Here is a 10,543-nt window from a genome sequence, read left to right as displayed (position 1 = left end):
AAGAAGGGTGTATCCCAGGAATGCAAGTTTAATTTAACTTGAAAATCAATCAATATAATCCACCACATAAACAGAATAAAGGGAAAAAAAATCATGTTATTATCTCATTAGATATAAAAAATAAATTTAATAAAATGTAGTACCAATACGTATATTAAAAAAGAAATCCAGCAAATTAGGAACATAAGAGAATTTCTTCAATATGTTAAATGTTATTTATGCAATTCCTACAGGTAAATTCATATTTAATGGTGAGACACTGAATGCTGTTTCATTGTGATCAGAACAAAGGGGAATGTTTACTCTTACCACCTGTATTACAAGGGCAATAAAGCATGAAAAACAACAACAACAACAATGAAACAAAACAAAACATAAAGATTGAAAGAAAAAATAATATCTTCGTTTCTCTCAGATGAAATGACTGCGTATATAGAAAATTCTATGTTATTTACCAAGCAAACCCACTAAAATTTAAATAACAATTTAGAATTTTTTCAGTGTGTATTGTCAATATGCAACAATAGTTTTTATTTATATATTCTAGCAATGCTATGGGAAAGTGATATAAAAACAATACCATTGACAATAGCATCAACACAATCAAATAAGTCATTAATCTAATAAAACATGTAGAAATGCTCCATAAAGACATTTGGCAAAAGCAGTTAAGAAGATCTATCTAAATAGAAGGATATCAATAAAACTCCTTAAAGAAAACGTAGGGGAAACACTCCAGGAAGTAAGAGTGGGTACAGACTTCAGGAATATGACCCCAAAAGCAAAGGCAACCAAAGGAAAAATAAGCAAATGGGATTATAGCAAACTAAAAAGCTTCTGCACAGAAAAAGAAACAACAGAGTGAAAAGACAACTGACAGAGTGGGAGAAAATAATTGCAAAATATACATCTGACAAAGATTAATATCCACAGTGTACAAGGAACTCAGACAACTTTACAGCAAAAAACCAAATAACCCAATTTAAAAATGGGCAAAGGAGCTTGATGGAGTGTGGATGTTTTGTCCTCCCAGAACTCATGTGGAAATCTGATCTCCAATGTGGCAGTGTTGGAAACTGATTGAGTCATAGGGGCGGATCCCTCATGAATGGATTCATGCTCTCCCTGTGGGAGGAGGGGTAGTGAGTAAGTTCTCCTTCTATTAGTTCCCACAAGAACTAGTTGTTTAAAAGACCCTGGCACCTCCTCTCTTTCTTACTTCCTCTCACCATGTGATCTGCTTGTACCTGCTGGCTGCCTGCCACTTTCTGCCATGAGTAGAAGCAGCCTGAGGCCCATGCCAGATGCAGCTGTCCCAGAATCATAAGCCGAATAAACCTCTGCTCTTTATAAATTACCCAGTCTCAGGTATTTCTGTTGTAGCAATACAAATGGACTAATATAGAGCTGAATAGGCATTTCTCAAAGGAAGGTATACAGACACATGAAAAAATGCTCAACATCACTCAGCATCCAGGAAATGCAAAGCAAAACCACTTTGGAATAGCATCTCACTCCAGTTAGGAAGGCTAATATCCAAAAGTCTGAGAATGATAAATGCTGGTGAGGTTGTGGAGTAAAAGGAACTCTCATACACTGTTGGTGGGACTGAAAAATGATTCAGCCTTTATGGAAAATGGTATGGAGTTTCCTCAAAGAATAATAGATAGATCTATTATATTGCCCAGCTATTCCACTGCTGGGAATATACCCAGAGGAAGAGAAATCATCATGCCAAAGGGATACCTGTACTCCCATGTTTACTGCAGCACTATTTACAATAGGTAAGAGTTGGAACCAGCCCAAATGTCCATTATCAGATGAGTGGATATGGAAAATGTGGTGTATCTGCACAATGGAGCACTACTCTGCTATAAAAAAGAATAAAATACTACCATTTGCAACAACATGGAAGAACTTAGAGAAAATTATAGTAAGTGAAACAAGTCAGGCACAGAAAGAGAAATACCACATGTTTTTACTTATTTGTGGGAGCTATAAACAAACAAACAAACAAACAAAGGGTAGGTGGGGGGAAGAAGACACAACAATCACAATTCCTTGAACTTGTTAAGACAACAGATATGATGTAGTGGGAGGCAGAGGGGAGAAAGGGAGGGGGGAAAGAGGAAAAAGTAAAGGGACACAAAAATCAACTACAATGTATATTGAGAAGTTAAAAGAAAAAAACAGAAAAAAAGCCAAACAAAATTAGGATATTAGAATAAAAAGATCCAACATTCCAAAGCAAAACAAAACAAAACAAAACAAAAAAGAAGGATATACTAGTTCATTGACTCAAAATCTTTAAGATTTTTTTGTGGTCATCACTACACAGTGTATACATATATTGAATCATCATGACATATACTTTGCATATATTCAATCTTTATTTGTCAAATATTTTTAAATTAAAACATTTTATTTCCCATTTGCTGAAATTCAATCAACACTCCAGCAGGCTTTTGTGTGTGTGTTTAGGATGGGGGGTGGGGAACTGACCAGCTAATTTATATGGAAATGCTAAGGATCTAGAATAATTAAAACACTCTTGAAACAGAAGAAAGTATGATTTACAAGATTTCAAAACTTGCTATAAATCAACAGTAATAAAAAGAGTTTGGTATTGTCATGAGGATAGACAGATCGATGCAAATGAATACAGAATTCTGAAATATACCAGCCTGTAAGTGAACAAATAATGTTTGATCTTTGTACCAGACAATTTTATAAGTAAAGGACAGACTTTTTAACAAAGGGTACTGAAAAATAAATGGAGAGAATATTAATCCCTATTTCACTTTATTTGCAAAAACTAATTCATGATAAATTTGAGTCGCAAATGTAAGAGCTAAAATAATGAAACCTTTAGTATAAAACATAGAAAGAAATATTTGTGAGTGTGGGGTAGGCAAATAATTTTTAGGTAGAGGTAAAAATCACTTACTAACAATAAAATTAAAACAGAATAATAAATTTGGACTTTATCAAATTTAAACATTTCTGTTCATTAAAAGACACCATCAAGAAAAAGTATAAAGCAATCCTGAGCAAAAATAACAAAGCACTCTTCAATAAATGCTGCAGGGAAAATTAGAAATCCATATGCTGAAGAATGAAACTAGACCCCTATAACTCATCATATACCAAAATCAACTCAAAATGGATTAAGCAATTAAATGTAAAACCCAAAATGATAGAACTTCTAGAAGAAAACATAGGGGAAATACTTTAGAACATAGGTCTGGGCAAAGACTTTATGAATAATACTTCGGAAGCACAGAGAACAAAAACAAAAATTAATGAATGGAATTATATCAAATTTAAAAGCTTCTGCACAGAAAAGGAAATAACTGACAGAGTGAAAAGACAACTTGAAGAATTGGAGAAAATATTTGAAAACTATGCATCCCACTGGGGATTAATATCCGGAATATACAAAGAACTCCAACAACTCAATAGTAAAAAAATCCAAAAATCCACAAATGATCCAATTAAAAAATGGGCAAAAGAACCAAATAGATATCTTTCAAAAGAAGACAAACAAATGGCCAACAGGCATAAGAAAAAATGCTTGCTCATCATTACTAATCATCAGAGAAATGCAAATTAAAATGACAGTGAAGTATCTTCTCACCCCAGTTAGAATGGCTATTATCAGATAGACAGAAAATAACAAATGCTGGCAATTATGTGGAGAAAGGGAAACCCTGGTACACTGTTAGTGGAATTATAAATTAGTACAGCCACTATGGAAAACAGTATGGAGATTTTTCAAACACCTACAGATAGAACCATATGATTCAGCAATCCCACTATTGGGAATATACCTAAAGGAATAGATACAAACAAGTCAAAGGGACAAGTGAACTCCCGTGTCTATCACAGACCTACTCACAATAGCCAAGATATGGAACCAACCTAAAGTTCATCAATGGATGACTGGATAAGGAAAATGGGGTATATATATATATATATATATATATATATACACACACACACACGATGGAATACTACCCAGCCTAAAAGGAGTGAAATTCTGCCATTTGCATCAACATGGATGAGCTTGGAGAAAATTACATTAACTGAAATAATCCAGGCATAGAGAGAGAAATGTGGAAGCTAAAATGTTGATCTCATGGAAGTAGAGAGTAGAATATTGGTTGCCAGAGACTAGTGGGTTGTGGGGGAAGGCGGGAGGGAGTAAGGGTGGTAGTGAATCCAAAATATTAGACAGACAGGAAGAATGGAATCTAGGGTTCTACAGTAACATAGGGAGATGACAGTTAACACTAAAGTCCTGTGTGTCTTTGAATAGCTAGTCAAGATGGCATTGAGCATTTCTAACACAAAGAAGTAACAAACGTTCGAGGCGGTGGATATACCAAGCACTCTGATAAGATCATTGCACACAGTATGAATGCACCCAAATATCATATTTTACTACATAAATATATACAATTATCATGGATAAATTAAGAAAAATAAATTTAAAAGAGAGAAAAAATAGAGAAATAGAGAGTAGAATAGTGATTGCCAGAGGCAGGGAAAAGGAGGAGGATGGTGGGGCAGGGAAAGTTTGGAACACTTGTACATAGTTACAAAATTACAGTTAGATAGGATGAATAAGTTCTGGTGCTCTAGGGTGACAATAGCTATTAATTTTGTATTTTATATTTCAAGAAAGCCAGAAAAGAGGATCTTGATTTTCATAACCACAATGAGAGATGTTTAGCTCATAGACATATTGACTATTCTGATCAGAATACCATACAATATATGCATGTATGAAACAACAAACTTTACCTCATAAACATGTGCAATGAAAAAAAATAAATTAAAATTTAAAGACAAAAAATATATTTCTGATAGATGTATACTTATAGATATAGGTATATAGGTACAGATATAAATCAATAAATTGTATAAAAATTATTTCTAGACATGTATCTGACAAAAGGTTCACATCCAGAGCACATAAATAACTTCTATAAATCAATGATGAAAAGACAATATAAACGTTTAAAAATGGACATAAAATTTGCATAGACACTTCAAAAAGATGTAGGAAAAGGCAAGTAATCACACAAAAAGTTGATCAACATCTTTAGTCCTTAGGAAAATGCAAATTAAAATGAGATTGAGAGAACTTTATACACTTGTCAGAATGGCTAAAATAATGGGAAAAAATAAAACTGATAGTACCAAATATTAGTAAAGATGTGGAACAATGTACCTATAATAATTTGTGCATGGCAGTGAGAAATGGTACAACCACTTTGGAAAACTGCTTAATAGTTTATTATGAATCCAAACAAGAACCTACTATATAGCCCAGCAAGTCATATAGTAGATACCTTGTGTTTACCCACAAGCTGAAAATAAAACAAATGTCCATCAATAAGAGAATGTCATATTCATATGATAAATTACAACTCAGCAACAAATGGTATAAACAACTAATACACAAAACAACACTGAAAAATCTCAAAAACATTTCATTGAACAAATGAAAGGAGAGATAAAGGAATATATACTCTTTGTTTGTATACAGTAACACACAATATCAAGCTATGAACACAAAAGTTCAAATGTGGTTGCTTCTTGAAAGTGTGGCATTAACCGGAAAAGAACACCAAAGGATTTTCTGGGCTAGTAGAAACGGTATATATGTGTTGATTTATATATTTTTTGTTTGGAGGTATTTGTTATTCAAATAAAGTTATAATTCATCAAACTGAACACATTAGATTTGTGCTTTTTTATTGTATATAAATTGTACTTCAATGAGTAAATATACAAAAATAATAATAAGGACAAACTGTCAAGGGAGATAATGATATGAAATGAAATAAGAAGGAGACAGCCTATGTCTAGTTTCAAATTTAGGGATTCATTGGTGAAGTTGCAATATCTTTCTGGATCTTAGTTATCTTATCATAAAACGGGGATGATAATGCCAAAATTGCTGTGTTGGTGTGAGGATAACATGCATAACACTGTTAATATCAATTTTCTCAGGGAGTGTAAAATACATCCTAGAACAACACACCCTCATTAATAAGAATTTATACCAGCAGTACACTATGAAAACAACAATTCTCTCCTCTGTGTTCACTTGGGATTACTGAGATATTGTACTAAGGAGGTGCTACTGAACCTAGGGGTTTCCTTCCTCACTCCGTCTCTCCCTTGTTTTCTGCCTTTGCTTCTTTTTCCCATTTTCTCCTCCTCCACTTTGTCTCTCGCTCCACCAATAGTCACTTAATATTTTCAGCTAGCATCTATATAAATAAGTGTATATAAAAATAAATTCAACTGTGATCATGTATCACAGAGAATGCTGCTAATAATACAAGAGACAAAATATGAACTAAGAGGTGGTAGAAAGAGATTTTTTCCCTAAAGTAAACAAGGTTCGTTAAATCTGATGGGCAAACAACATTCATCCTAAGGCATTTACTAAATTTCTGGATGTCTTTATTAAACTAATACCTATGTTTTAAACATAGAACATAGTGGGGGAAAGTGCCTAAAAATCAGAGAAAGACATAATTTCTGTTTATCATATTTTTAAAGAGGATAAAAAGTTGATTTGGATATGTAAAATCAGTCTTCTTAATTTTGATACCTGCAAAGTTATTAAAGCACATCCTAAAGCAATCACTTTGCAATAGTGATTACACAAGGTACTTGGTAGAATACCAACTTGGTTTGGTAAAAAGTAAACCATGCCAGACAAATTTTGTCTTTCTGTAATTGAGTAACCAGCCACAGCCATAAGTAACTGCCACAGACCTTAATGTGTTTACATTAGCGCATATCTGGCCAAAGTACACTTACAGGATTATTATTAGCACATTGGTGGAAGTTGTGTACTAACGGTGACAGGCATATTAACTGATTTCTCAACATATTTGCTTTTCAGTCTATAAGTAGTACCTATCAGTGACACACAGCAACTTTTACAAGCACATGTTTAAAGCATTGAGAATTGTAAATAATAGTGGACGAGCAATGGCCTGAGCTTGACGCTGGGGAAAAAAAAATGCAAAAATTGCAGACCGTTTTTTAACCTTCCAGAGTCCTGAATCAGAGAAAGTGGTTGAAAAAATAGCCTTTACTTCAGATGGATGAAAGGGAGAAAGGTGGTCGGTTCAAGAAGCAGAGGTCCAATATCCAAGTGGCCTAATATGTCATGTAGAAGAGATTGGTTCCAGAGCCTATTGGATATTGCTAAAAAGAGGAATAATAGGTTGTTGACTGTTGTGAAAGGGGGTAATACCATCAGACTTGGATAGAAATAAAAGCACAAGAGTAGTCCACTGCTTTGAGAATCAGTTGTTTCATTGGTTAAGACTTAACCACTTTAAAAAATAATCTAAAGTAAAAGTGCTTTTACTATGGGTTGTCTCCCAGACTTTAATTTCTACTAATTACAGAATCACCCTTGTAAAACTGACAGATTTCTTGGTCCTACCTGAATTTCACTGTTTCAAACATCTGAGAATGTGACATTTTAAAACCAAATTCCATAGGTAAAACAGAATACCTGCAACTGGGTAATTTATAAAGAAATGAAATTTATTTCTTACCATTTGGAGGCTGAGAAGTCCAAAGTCCAAGGAATACATCTGGTGAGGGTTGTGGGCTGTGATTCTCTATGGTGATACAGGGTATCACATGGTGAGAATGGGCTGAGCAAAAGAGTTGACCTCCTCCTCACTTCCTCTGCTTTGAAAGCCATCAGAACCATTCCCATTACTCCATGAGTGGATCAGTCCATTCACTAGGACATGGTCCCTGAATCCAATCACCTTTCAAAGGCCCAACCTTTCAAATACCATAATTGGATTACCCACCCTCTCAACACTCTTACAATGAGGGTCAAGTTTCCAATACATGAACTTTTGGGGGACATGTTTAACCCATAGCATTCCACCCCTGGCCCCCAAAGCTTATGTCCTTCTCATATGTAAACACATTAATTTCATCCCAAAAGTCTTAACTTGTTTCAGTTCAAAAATCCAAAGTCTCATCTGTGAAATCAAACAAGGTATCTACTTCCAAGATACAATGGTGGGACTAGCATAGGATACATATTCCCATTCAAAAAGGGAGAAATAGTTGGTTAGAGCATGATGTCGTAGTACCAGTGTCAATGGTTCGAATCCCCATACCAGCCAGCCAAGAACAAAAAAGAAGAAATAGGCCAAAAGTAAGAGGTAACAGGTCCTAAATATGTCTGAAACCCAGTAGGACAGGCACTGAATCTTCAATCTGTACAACAATCTTCACTGACTCTACATCTGTCATCCTCTGCATGCTGGTGTGGGGGTTGGGCCTCTACATCTTCAGGCAGTGCTGCTCCTACAGCTTTCCTGCACTTAGCTCACAATTCAGCTCTCCCAGACTAGCGTTGCACACTGGTAGCTCTATAATTTTGGGGTTTCTATGGCAGTCCTGTTCCCACAGCTCCACTAGGCATGGCCCTGGTGGGGGTTCTGTGCTGCAACTCCAACCCTACGTTTGCACTCAGCATTGCTCTATTGAAGGCTGTATGCAGTGCCTCTGCCCCTGTGACAGATCTCTTCCTGGGCTCCAGGATTTTCCATACATCTTTTGAAATCAGAGTGAAGGCTCCCATGCCTCCACAGCTCTGGCATTCTGTGAGCCTTCAGACCTAGCACCATGTGAATGCCATCAAGCCTTCCAGTTTGTATCTTCTAAAGCTTTGGGTCCAGCCACACCTGCGGCCAATTTAACAGTGGCTGGACCAGCAGAGGGACACTGTGCTGAAATGCAGGGAGCAGTTTCCCAAGGTGTCCCCAGGCAGCAAGCCCAGGGAGGATGCCTCAGACCTGTTCCCCAAAACCATTCTACCTCCGCAAGCCTCTGGGCCTGGGATAGGAAGGAACACCACGAAGATCTCTGAAATGTCTATGGAGGTTTTTTTTTTTTTTTTTTTTTTTCATTCTCTTGGTGGTTCTTTTACTGTCCTATTCTCCTTAGCAAATGGTCACTGGGCTATTGGTATTTCTCCAAAAAACGCCTTTTCACTCTTTACTTGACTAGGGTGAGAGTTTTCCAATCTTTACCCTCTGCTTCACTTTTAATTATAAATTTTGGCTTTACTGCATTCCTTCTCTGCCATAACTCAGCACATGCTGTTACAAATATCCACACAGATGCTTGAATGCTTTGCTGCTTAGAAATTTCTTCCAACAAATACTTTGGCTCATCATTTTTATGTTCCACATTCCACAAAACTTTTGGGCATGAGCAGAATGAAGCCAAGTTCTTTGCAACTTTATAACAAGGGCAACTCTTGCTCCAATTTCCAATAAGATCTTCCTCATTTCCATCTGAGACCTTCTTAGAATGGCCTTTATGTTCAATATTACTATCAGCATTCTAGTCGCCACCACTTAACCAGTAGCTAAGAGGTTCCAAACTTTCCCTGGTCTTCTTGTTTTCTAGGTCCTCACCATAATCTAGGCTTTCTTTATCCTATTCTTCCAAATTCTTCCAGTCTCTGCCAATCACCCAGTTCCAAAACTGCTTCTGCGTTTTCAGCTACTCATTATAAGCAAAACCCCACTTCTTGGTATCAATTTTTTGAATTAGTCTGTTTCTGTTGCTTATAACATAACACCTGAAACTGGGTACATTAGTCTGTTTCTGTTGCTTATAGCTAAATACACAGAACTGGATAATTTAGAAAGAAAATGAAATTTATTGCTTGCAGTTTCTGAGGCTGGGGAGTCCAAATTCCAGAGAACACATCTGGTGAGAATGTTGGTGGTCACAACAGTGATGGTAGAGTATCACATTGCAGAAATGGTGGAGCAGAAAGAGACTAACCTCTCATTTGCTCTTCTTTTAAAGCTTTCAAAAACCATGACCCAACCACCATGATTAATCCATTTACTAAGGCATGGTCTTACAATCTAATGACTTCTTCAAGGCCCCACCTTTCAATTAACATAATAGGACTTCCCACCCTCTTCACACTGTCACAGTGGAAACTAAGTTTTTGGGTGACATTCAACCCAAGGAACTGGGTAATTTATAAAAAATTAACTTCAAAATCCAGTGAACACATCTGGTGAGGGCCTACCTGTGGGTGGTGACTCTCTACAATGACACAAGGTATCACATGGTGAGAATGGGCTGAGCAACAGAGCTAACTTCCCCATTTGCTTGCCTTTTAAGTCAATCAGAACTGTGCCCATTACTTCATGAATGGATCAATCCATCACTAAGGCATGATCCTCAGATCCAGTCACCTTTCAAAGACCCCTCCTTTTGAATACCATAATAGGATTTTCTACCCTCTTAACAATCTTATAATGGAAGTCAAATTTCCAATACATGAAATTGGGGGGACATATTTAACCCATAACAGGGCAGCTGAGCATACTAAATAAAGCCAGGTTTAGAGAAGTGGTATTACTTTAAATGCCAGTATTGTTAGCCCTCTAGCACATGTCCAAATACAGTAAACTGTGACTTCAAGAATAATGGAGGGAGTCTCACAGGT

The sequence above is a fragment of the Galeopterus variegatus genome, unplaced genomic scaffold (assembly GCF_000696425.1).
Source record: "Galeopterus variegatus unplaced genomic scaffold, G_variegatus-3.0.2 Scaffold698, whole genome shotgun sequence".
Taxonomy (NCBI): domain Eukaryota; kingdom Metazoa; phylum Chordata; class Mammalia; order Dermoptera; family Cynocephalidae; genus Galeopterus; species Galeopterus variegatus.
This window is presented reverse-complemented; position numbering follows the sequence as displayed.